The 12,235-nt window shown below is 37.7% G+C and overlaps 1 pseudogene across 1 annotated transcript; it reads left to right on the plus strand.

Annotated features, from left to right (window-relative positions):
- The first annotated feature begins 8,544 nt into the window (after nucleotides 1-8,544).
- Nucleotides 8,545-12,232, plus strand: LOC147530399 (beta-glucosidase 47-like; annotated as a pseudogene). Its single transcript, XR_015229271.1, has 12 exons — nucleotides 8,545-8,803; nucleotides 9,014-9,080; nucleotides 9,213-9,271; nucleotides 9,395-9,470; nucleotides 9,883-9,957; nucleotides 10,052-10,139; nucleotides 10,281-10,533; nucleotides 10,635-10,750; nucleotides 10,819-11,074; nucleotides 11,163-11,265; nucleotides 11,373-11,481; nucleotides 11,976-12,232. The product of XR_015229271.1 is annotated as a beta-glucosidase 47-like (transcript).
- Nucleotides 12,233-12,235: the final 3 nt, after the last annotated feature.

The following is a 12,235-nucleotide window of genomic DNA, read 5'->3' on the forward strand; positions in this document are numbered from 1 at the left end:
CCCATGATCGTTGGCATCAAAGTCACGTCGAATGGACTGCTGACACGAAACAATCTTGCTATCGAAGCATTCTATCTTGAGACTTGGTGCAATGAGTTAGGGTTTTCAAAGTAGAAAGGAAAAGGAAAGTAAAATAAGAAGAATGTATTACTTGGGTTCTCAAACCCTAACTCACTTTGTTAAATTATCAAAGTGAGAAACAGGGAGCAAATGGAGAGACTAGAGGGAGAAAGAAATAGCACGAGGATGAGGAGATGACAAAAGGGTAAAAAACAATCATTCAAAGAACTAATCAAAAATATATTCGTTAAGTCAATCTTGATTGACAAAGTCTTTATGTTCTATAGCTACGGCCAAAAATAAAAGAAATTCATTGGAGGGATTGAACTTGGTACCTTTGGATCAAAAGAAAAAGCTCTTCTATGCCAAACTACAACTATAATTTTCCACTTTTTGAAAATTACTTTGCACGAGCTTCACGTGGTTGCTCCTCAAGTAGGATTGACCTTTCTTATACTATAAGAAGCCTTTTTTCCCACCATTCTCTAAAAGTATCAAATGGAATATTTCTTTAAGATAAATCAATTTGGATATATGCACATCCCCCTAACAAAAAAAATAGCATGTAATATCTACCATTTAAGTGAATAATGCTAGCTCAACCTTTTATTGTGATTGAGATATCTAACTGCCATTAGAAAAATCTCTTTCATGAGAATAGCAAAAATAAAATGATAATCAAACTAAAGATCTTTTACCCAACTCAGCATTGGACGGTAACCGGAATCTCATCTTGTAGCTTATCCTAGTTTCTTCAAGGTAAGCTTCGAAGGTAAGGGTACCCTGAGCCCAACACTGCAGGGAGTTCTTTCGTAGTTTCACATCTGCATCTCTCCCTTTACTATCCTTCCATCATCATCTTCTTCACCATTAGCTCCCCTTAATTGGTCTCTTAATCTAAAATACTAACCATATCACCTTCTTCCTCCTTTAGTTTTTTGTTTCTGTTCTCATTCAGGTGAGGTAAGGCTCCGGCGGCAGATCGGCGGCAGAAGAATTACAGTCAGGCGTACACGCGTCAACCTTCTTAAGACAAATGGCAGATTGCAAAAAAAGGCAAGATCTTGACAAATGGCATTCATCCCAAATTAAGACGTCATATATAGGTAATCAGTGGGGTATTGGAAAACACCACAATTGGCTTTGGGAAATGGCAAAACCACTTAAAGACATACCACCCAAATCATGGTTTCGAGAGGAATTAAGACAGGATAATCCCCAAACAGGCTGGTTTCTATTCTCATTCTTGCTCAACTTTCCATGCACGAAGACCGAGAAGCAACACGTTGAGGTGTATATATGGTTTGCATGCATAGAGCCCTTAATCACATCATTATTCTCAAATCCAAAACACGCTAAACCCCTTATGGATAACACCGGTTCAGCTTCTAACCAAGATAACCAGGCAACTTCTAAAACAGACGGCAACATTAACTCTCAAACCATCACAACCACCATTGTCTCTCAACTTGCCAACCAAATGGAAAATCATCTAAATATTCCTCCTAATCAAGAACCAGTAGTCTACATTCAGAAAAGATTAACCCATTACGCAGACACAATGAACTCAAAGAAAAAACTAATTGAAAGAATCTGCAGCCACCACTTCATTCCCATATACAAAATCCTTAACCAACTGAAACGAAAATGGGAGGTCTCCTTTCCTTTTACCATAGAACCGATCCCTAACAGAATGAATTGTCTCCTATTTGAGTTCAAAGTGGAAGAAGACAGAAACAGAGTCCTCATGAACAAACCTTATGTGGTGTTGGATTATCTGCTTGTTCTACATGCTATGGAAGTTAACACTGACCTTGCTACTATTCCTCTTCAGTTCGACATTTTCACAGTGGTAATGTCTTCTATCCCACCTTGCCTTCATTTCGAGTCTGATCTTAGGGTCATTGCTAGCCCTTTGGGACATGTTCTCAGGTTTATTCCCTCAGAATGGACAACATTACCTGGAAATAAAGTAAAAGTCGAAATTGCTTGGAATGTTACCAAACCTTGTCCAACGGGTACAACAGTCCAGTTAGAAGGGGCCACAGCCAGAATCGAGTATCGCTTTTTCCCCTTTCCCAAATCAACCTGTTTGTACTGTAGGGTAATCGATCATTCTCCAAACCCCTGCCAACTCCCAATAGATAACCACACTAACAGATCACAAGGAGTACAGGTAACAACATACTCCCCTCTCCCTGTCACATTGGAATCTTTAGTGGGCTTCAAGCCTAGATTAGAAGGCAAACCTTTAAAGCACCTAACCCATAACACCCCCATGAATTCAATTCCAACAGACACCCAAGGAGAAAGCTCATCGATTATTATAGGCACCTCTGAACAAAATTTAAGAGCCACACTCCCTCTAGTAACAGAACTCCCTCCTATTGTCCACACAATGAAAACAGCCCCTACAAACCTCCCAATGAGATCCATCAATCCCAATTGGACTAAACAATTCTTGAAGAACCCAACAGTCGACAACAACAAACCTCCTCACTACAATGGGATTAGAATTAACGAGCCAATTGCTCCCCCTCAGTTGCAGAAAGAACCTACTTTAGACAAGAAAGACAAAGGTAAGGGTAAGATGGATGAGACATTGAAAGAGAAAGGAGTTAAGTCTGTGGACTCAGATCTGAATACAGTTGGAGTTAGTCGAAGGGACAAAAGAAAGCAAATCCTAGATGATGAAAACTCAGTTAAATGTACAATCTTTGATGATTCAGACTCTTTAGTTGAAGGCCTTGAACACTTCTGGAAAAGATACAAAGAGGATAAACACCTAGGATGCTCTCACATTTGGGATGAAGACTTCACTCAACACCTAACCACTTCCTTTCCTTCCCCAATGATCAATGTTCAATCCCTCCCTAACATACCTAGCACCTTCTCGGATAGTATTAGTTTTGACTCAATATATGGTACAACTGAAACAAGGAAAGACCAGCAAAGAAACAGAAAACAGAGGAATAGCAAAGTTAAAATCCAAATGAAGGACACATCTATCAAACAAGGCACTCAAAGCAAGGAAAGCAACAACACTGGTCCAAATACTCAGAAGCAAGGTAATCAACAAGCAAGTCTAAACCAAGTTCAAGGAACAGCTTCTCAAACTGTAATTCTTCAAGCCTCCCCTGCCAAAGGTCAAGCTGACTCCTCACCACAACAAATCAACAAGGTAAATTACTCCTACCTATGTTTAAACATTTCTTTTCTCTGCACTATGATTTCAAAATACCCTATTACTGTCTTTAGTTGGAATTGTCAGGGTTTAGGCACTAAAACCACTAGATATCACCTGAAGCAACTACTAAACAAGCACAAACCAGACATTTGCTTTCTTTCAGAAACTAAACAGAAGGAAAATTATGTCAATCACATTATGAATCAAAACCACTATGAGCAATGTATTATCCAAAACCCCTTGGGACTTAGTGGTGGATTAGTGGTAGCCTCCAAACCGAATTTAAGCTTGGAAAATATCTTCCAAAACGACAGATGGATTCACATTAAAATCAATAACCCCATCATTGAAACAAACTGCACCATCATCTGTATATATGGAGAACCAGATAGTAGTAAGAAGGATGCCTTCTGGAATTCTGTTCAGGAATATTGCAACACCAATGTAGACATATCAACACCTTTCCTCATCATTGGAGACTTAAATATCATTCTCCACACCTATGAAAAAGTGGGGGGGAACTCAGTGGATGTCTCAAAGATTCAGGCTAGAAATAAACTCTTTCAAAGTATAGGAGTCCTGGAAACTCCCTATCAAGGATCCCCATTTACTTGGACCAACAACAAGATGCATAATCAACTTGTTCAGCAATTACTTGACAGGGCTTTAGCTTCCAACACTTGGTTACAAGTCTACCCTTTCACTACTGTTACACACCTCCCTAGGGTAGGCTCAGACCATAATCCCATCATTATGAGCACAGCCAGAGCCTCAAGTTATGCCAAGAAACCCTTCAAATACAACCCAGCATGGTTTAAAGATGGGGAATGTGCTAGTATTATTGAGAATCACTGGTTGGGAGCTAATATTGACCACCCCTCTGTCAAGGTGCACAATAAGCTTCTTAGCCTTCAACCCCTTCTATCACATTGGAACAAACACCATTATAATCTTCTCCTCACCCAGATAGCTCAAATGTCCAACCAACTAGAGCACTGCCAAGACATGGACATCTATCCCTCTTTACTAAAAAGCCTCAACCACTTATTAGAAGAACAAGAACAATATTGGAAACTGAAATCAAGAGATCAGGTGATCTCTGCTGGAGACAGGAACACCAAATTCTTTCATGCTTTAGCCTCCTCTAGGCAAAGAAACAACTATGTTAAGGGGCTAAAGAATTCTCTAGGAGAATGGATAGTCAACCAAGAAGGCATGGAAGATTTGCTACTCAATCATTTCAAAAACCTTCTATCAACCTCTTCACCACCAGAGCCAACCTTTCTTGATGACATCTTCCATCAAGTGATTGACTCAGACACCAACACCAATCTGACTAGAACTCCAACAGCAGATGAAATAGCCTCAGTAGTCCACCATCTGAAGAGTGATAAATCCCCTGGACCTGATGGATTTTCCCCTTCATTTTATCATCAAAATTGGGAAACAGTTGCTGAAGACATAATTTTGATGGTTCAGGATTTCTTTCAGCAACATCAGATTGGAAATCCTATAAACCAAACACTGATAGCTTTAATCCCAAAAACTAAATCCCCAACCTCTCCATCTGACTTTAGACCCATTAGTCTTTGTAACACAACCTATAAAATCATCTCAAAGATTCTAGCCAACAGATTGAAGCCATTGCTAGATAACATTATTAGCCCTTTCCAGAATGCTTTTATCCCAGGTAGGCAAGGTACTGACAACATCATTCTAGCTACTGAAATAGCTCATTCTATGGATCATTTGAAAGGAAACCAAAAATACTTTGGGTTAAAGTTAGATATGTCAAAGGCATTTGACAGAATAGAATGGAGCTTCTTAATTAGAATTCTCCAAAGGTTAGGGTTCTCTGAAACTTTTTGTGAGCTCATCAAACAGTGCATCTCCACAACAACTACTTCAGTCCTCTTAAATGGTCACCCTGGCAAACCATTTACCCCCACAAGAGGTCTGAGACAGGGAGACCCCTTATCCCCATATCTGTTCATCCTGTGCATGGAGGCACTTAGCAGACTACTTCACAAGGCCAATTCCAATGGTCTCCTTCAGGGGTTCAAATTCAACCAATCTTCTGATATTCTTACACATCTCTTCTTTGCGGATGACTGCTTACTTTTTATCAAAATGGACATCCCAGCAGTTCATCATCTAGTGGATCTCCTAAACCTATTTGGAGATGCCTCAGGACAAGCAATCAACTTTCAAAAAAGTGGTATCTTCTTTAGTAGCAATGCTCCTAGGAAGTTCTGTAGGATTGTATCAAGAATTTTGAAAGTTAGAAGCATTAACAAGGACAGCCAATACCTGGGAGTCAATATCTTTATAGGAAGATCAAAGATAAAACATTTTAAACCTTTGCTTGAAAAACTGAGCAGTAAACTCAGTCTTTGGAAGAAAAAACTCCTATCTCAGGCTGGAAGAGGAGAACTCATCAAATCCTCTTTAGCAGCTGCCCCTAGATACCAAATGGCCATTTTTGATCTCCCCAAAAGGATCAAAAAGGACATTACTTCTCTTCAGAGGGAATTTTGGTGGGGATCAAAGGAAAACAAGAAGAAAATTTACTATAAGAAATGGTCAACCATATGCAAACCAAAATCTTTGGGAGGTATAGGCCTTAGATGCATTTATAAGGATAATCAAGCTCTCAGAGGTAAGCTAAACTGGATTATCAAATCTAAACCTTCAACAGCATGGGTTCAACTTGTAAGCAGCAAGTACAACTCCACTAGACAAGCTAATACCCCAACCTCATGGTTATGGAAGTCAATTTCCAAAAACCAGGAATCTATCAATAATCTAATAATGTGGGATATAGGAGATGGTTCTTCAGTAAACATATGGTCTGATAGTTGGGTTCCTGGGATTCAGAGACTAGAGAAGCCTGAGGATACAAGAGGTTTCATTAAAGTTTCCCAACTCATAGATAACAACCATTCTTGGAATTTACAAGCTCTTCAAGACCTATTCTCTCCTGAAATCATTCATAGAATACAGACAATTCCATTAGATACAACTCAGGACAAGCAAAAATGGACTGTCTCCAATTCAGGTGATTTCTCTGTCTCCTCTCTCTACAAGCATTTAACATTTTCCCAAAACCAAGATCCTATTCAACCTATATCATTTCAAACATGGAAGGAAATATGGAATCTTAGAGTCCACCCTAGGATTCAGTTGTTTATTTGGAAATTGGCTACTGGCATTCTCCCACTAAACAGACTTCTGTCAAGATACATCTCAGAAATCTCTCCCATCTGTCCACTGTGCTCCTCAGAAGAAGAAGAATCCATGCACTTCCTCTTATTCTGCCCTGTAGTGGATAATCTTCTAGACAGAATTGTAGGAACCACAGTTAAACCTTCTTCATGCTCAAATATCCAGGATTGGTTCACACATTATAATGAGGCTTCGACAAGGAGCAACAATAACCACCAACTGTCAATTATAGAAGTTATGTCTATTGCATTGTGGTATATTTGGAAGTTCAGATGTAACAAAGTGTATAAAGAAGCAGAACCAGACATCCAAATTCTCATTGCTCAGGCCAAAAGTTCTATCCAAGCACAAACAGAGACTCTAAGAAGCTATCCCCTTAGTACCATATCAAATCCAACTGCTTGGACTCCCCCACCATTGGGAGTAATCAAAATAAACTATGATGTATCATTTATACAATCTTCCTTAACCTCAGCTCTGGCTATTGTTGTTCACGACCATGCAGGAACAGAACTTGGAAAAGAATCCATCCTCACCACCTCGAGGTCAGTAGATGAAGGTGAAGGGAAAGCAGCCGAGCTTGGTATTTTGTGGGCTCAGAAGCATGGTTTCAGGAAGCTTATTTTGGAGGGAGATTCAGTTAACATCAACAGCTTTTTGAATGGTCTTCCCAGCTCGGTTCATTGGACAGCTAAGCATATTTTGACTAATATCAAGAGATCTTCCTCTACTTTTGAACTGTTTAAATGTTTTTATGTACATAGAAGCTTAAATGGGATTGCTAACTCCTTAGCAATTAGCACTAGGAAGAGTAGAACTAATGTTACTTTTTGTAATCCTACTCTCTTAACCTCTCTTCATAGCAACAATGTAACAAACTTTCAAATTAATGAGTAGAGTGCTATGTTTGTTATAAAAAAAAAACTAAAGATCTTTTTAATGTCTGTCAATGACACGTAAGCTTTTGAAGAAAGAAAAAATTACGGAAGGAAGAGAAAATAATAAGATTATTATTATTTCTTTTGTTTAGTTATGTAAGATATTCGGAGGGTAAAGTGGAGATTACAAAAAAAAAAGATTTGAACCTATTAGCTATTACAAAAAATATTTTGAAAAGAATTTAGAAGAAAACTGACGCGTTTTTCCGGAAACGTGAGTACGGAGTGAATGTAAAATCGTAACAGGTAACTAGGAAGATCCGGATCACCACACTTTGATAAAGTTGTCACCACAAAGTGATAAAGAAACCGGTTTCAGCAAAGTAACGGTCAACCCGTTGGTATGCTTGTCTGCGTATTCCAGCGCTGCTTGCTCTAACTCTGATTGTTCCAGCCCTGACTGATTCAGCATTGTTGCTCCCGCATAAAAAACTAATCAAGCTTTACGATTATGTTGATAAATACCTCGAAAGATATCGATACAAACTATAGGTCTACAAAAATATGTGGGATGAATATAATTTTTCATTTTTATTTTCGTCTTTTTATTTTTATTTTTTATTTTGCAAGTAACGAAGACTACACAACTGTAACTTGTTATATAAGTATCGTGAAATTGTTGAATTAAAATAAGAAGTCTTGTATTTACGGACATGTTATAGTTACAAAACGAGTTAGCTTTCTATGTATGATATAATATCTCTTTTTTAATTTATGTGTAATATACTTGTTATATATATGAGTTATTATTTATTTTTATTCGTTCCCACCTAAGGTGCGGAGGAAAAGCTCAAATCCAATTCATAGACATGTCTATTGCACCGTCTTTCTGTCTAAGGGTGGGTAGTCCGTCCACGTCTTCATAGACATGTCTATTTCACCGAGTTACTCTCTGATACATTACCCGTATTGTTACGCCTTTCGTGCATATGGGAACTTACCGCTTACCCCTCAAAAAATTTTGCTACTAATCAATGAGTCATGACTTTTAACAAAAAAAAGTCAATATGTCATAAAATAATTTCATTTTTTTAGAAAATTTATGGATAATTTACTTTTTTTTTTTTTTTTTGTTGAAATTATGGATAATTTACTTGTTATATCAAGAAGGTGAAGTGATATATTAACCAGTAAGAAGAGAGTGAGAGAATAACTCAATAAGGTTACTCTGATCATCTCTATGATTATGGAGTACTTCTTCTTCTTCTTCTCAGAAGGGTTTAATAAGGGTTTATTTCTAGTCTGGTTCTATCAGTTTCTTGTCTTCTCACCTAATTTGTTGATATCAGCTGCTGAAACTGAAAGAGTAATCAATTCTACCATTAATCATCATTCTTCTTCATTATTATTCCCATCTAACTTCCTATTTGGTACAGCCTCCTCTGCTTATCAGGTTCTCTTTCTCTCTCTACTCTCTCTCTCTCTCTCTCTCTCTCTCTCTCTCTCTCTCTCTCTCTCTCTTTCTTTCTTTTTCTAGATTACAAGTAGAACCCATGATTTGATTATCTCTCTTTTAGTTGTAGAAATCAAGAAAACAAGTAAAACCCATTATTTGATTAGTAGGTGAGATTAAGGTATTGGAGAAATTTTTTTCAAATTGCAGGTAGAAGGTGCATATTTGAGTGATGGAAAAGGGGTTAATAATTGGGATTTTTTCACTCATAATACAGGTTAGATTAACACTAATACTATCATTAATTTTTTCATTAATTTAATTAATTAACTTAATATCATAATTATTTAAGAGTTATGGTGTTTTAGAGAAAGATTATTGATGAAGTTTTTCTTTTTATAATTAGGAGATAAAATTATTGATGGTAGTAATGGAGATATAGCAGTTGATCATTACGATCGATATCTGGTAACTCATTAATTAAATAGTTAACATTTGATCTTTAATTTAATCATGTTTAGAGGAAGGTAGAATGTGGGTAACTTCTAGAAATTTGTTGATGATTTTGTGTGTTTGTGGTGAAAATCACAGGATGATTTTGATCTGATGAACTCTATTGGAGTCGATAGCTATCGATTTTCAATTTCATGGGCTAGAATTCTACCCAGTTAAGTATTTTTACCCAATGAATTTACTTGTTTAGGTCAGAATCGGGGTCTGAACGGATTCGAGTTAGATTTGAGAATGTCTGTTTTTGTCTGACTCATGATGCGTAAGTCCTAACTCGTATAATTGTTTGGTTGATTTTGGGTACTCTTAAGTTAGACGAGAGTGAGACTAGAAAAGACACCACCTATCAAATCTCAATTACAATTCACCTTTTCGTTCTTGGTTTTCTTTTGAAAATTTTCATTTGGTTTGCCTTCTATTTGAACCATGACGTCGTTTAGTTTCGGACACCTAATGTAATCCACGAGTCAGCCATAAACTGAATATAAATCCATGATCGCTAACCAACTCTTAGGGTCATTACTAGTCCTCTAGTCCTCTAGTCGAAATGCTAATGAAATACGTAACAGGAGGAAAGTATGGGCGTATAAACCCTGCGGGAATCGAACACTACAACAATATGATTAACGCTCTCCTGCGAAAAGGTATGAATATCTACTTCATAGGCCTTTCGTTAAGCATAATTTCTTTCGTTGTTTGAACGGGTCTCTTTCTTCTTTTTTCGGATTGAATTTGCAGGAATTGAACCTTTTGTTACCTTAAGTCACTATGATCTTCCCCAAGAACTTGAAGATAGATACGGAAGTTGGTTGAGTCCCAAAATACAGTTAAGTAACAAATAACTCTTTCAAGACAAACTTTCACATCGGAATCTTTTGCTAATCTGTCACTCTCTCATTTTTTCTTTCTCTGTCATCTCTTGCCGATTGGTGGATGCATCTTTTTAAAAGCAACCAATTTTTTGCAGGGAAGATTTTCGGTTTTATGCAGATGTGTGTTTTGAAGCATTTGGAGATCGAGTCAAGTACTGGGCCACATTCAACGAGCCGAACATATTAGCTATACAGACTTACCGAACTGGATATTACCCACCCGCTCGTTGTTCGAGACCATTTGGTAACTGTACCTTTGGTAACTCTTTAACCGAACCATTCATTGCCGCTCACAATATCATCCTATCTCATGCCTCGGCCGTTCAACTTTACAGATCCAAATATCAGGTATTACGTTTTTTACGACACCTTCTCATTTGTCTTTAACAATCTCTAACACTAGAAGAAAACAAGAAGATTTCTAAGTCGACACTCTACCAAATAATCAGAAGGAACAAAATGGTAGCATTGGGATTGTGATGAATGCCATATGGTTTGAACCTATGAGCAATTCTTTAGCTGACAAGCTTGCTGCCGAAAGAGCTCATTCTTTCTTTTTCAACTGGTAAGCATGAACAACCCCTAGATTTGGGTGATAAGCTTGCTGCCAACAGCTCATGAATGTTATTGCAGGTTCTTGGATCCCATTATGTTTGGAAGTTATCCTTCAGAAATGCGAAAATTGCTTGGACCCAAGTTGCCTTCATTTTCGAAAAATGACCAAAAGAAACTAAAGAGTAGTTTAGACTTCATTGGAATCAATCACTATACTAGTTTATATGTCAAAGATTGTATGCACTCTACTTGTCAAAACGGAATGGGAATATCCGAAACCGAAGGTTTTACCTTACAAACTGGTGAAAAAAATGGCATTCCCATTGGAAACCCGGTACGTTAAAGTTATATCGTTGCTACTATAATTCATTAAACTTCAAACTTGGTTTATTAATGAAAGCTTCCTTTTTCGTTTGATGTAGACATCGATGAACTTGTACTATGTTTATCCACAAGGAATGGAGAAAATGATTTTATATATAAAGGAGAGATACAACAATACGCCCATGTACATTGCAGAAACTGGTAAGAGTAGACAAATCGGGATATCTATCTATATGTAAATGGTGAATAAGTATTCTAATATCTTGATCTTTTTCCTAAGATATGTTATATACTTGTTGGTGTTTTAGGTTATGGTGATTTAAACAATGTCAGTGCTCCTACTGGAGAGTTCTTGAATGATATCGACAGAGTGAACTTTCTTAGTAGCTACTTGGATTCATTAGCAAATGCAATCAGGTAAGAACATGAACTCACTTTTGATGCTAGAGATATGTGTGTTTCTTAAGAGCTTTTATTGGAATCGATGAAAAGAGAGAAGCCGCTAGACTGCTAAGTTTTCATCAAATTTAACAACTATTCATATTCAACACAAGCATTTTGTGTGGGTCGGTGTTGCCTTCGGTCGTCCGCGCACCCAAGTGGTCTTGGACATCTCTCACCCCATAAGTTAGCTCAGGAGGTGAGGCTTTGGACCCTAGAGACTATGCCACCCTCACCCCCTCCACAACAGGATCTGGAAGACTTCGGTAAACTTCGGCTTCGGTACCATTTTGGGTGTGGTCTTGGGCCTCTTTCACCTCAATAGGTAGATCAAGAGTCAAGAGTGAGGCTTTTCCTCACACTTATAAAGTGACCATCGTTTGAGAAGTTCTCAAAATCATGTTGCATAATTATGTCAGACCGTCAGAGTAACCTACTAATTTATTGGAATTACTTGGTTATATGAGTAGGAAAGGAGCAGATGTAAGGGGATACTTCATACTTCGTATGGGCTTTGCTCGACAACTTCGAGTGGATATTTGGATATACAAGAAGATTTGGCCTTTTCCATGTTGATTTCGCAACACAGAAAAGAACTCCGAAGTTATCTGCAACTTGGTTCAAACAGTTCATTGCAAAGAATAAAGCCACGAAAAGTACCACTATTCTTGCCAAGAATGATCAAGATCAATCACAAAACTACGCAGTTTAATCGAACTTCATAAACAAA

This window comes from Eschscholzia californica, unplaced genomic scaffold (assembly GCF_041429995.1).
Source record: "Eschscholzia californica isolate CP2 unplaced genomic scaffold, dmEscCali1.0.p SCAF_7, whole genome shotgun sequence".
Lineage (NCBI taxonomy): Eukaryota > Viridiplantae > Streptophyta > Magnoliopsida > Ranunculales > Papaveraceae > Eschscholzia > Eschscholzia californica.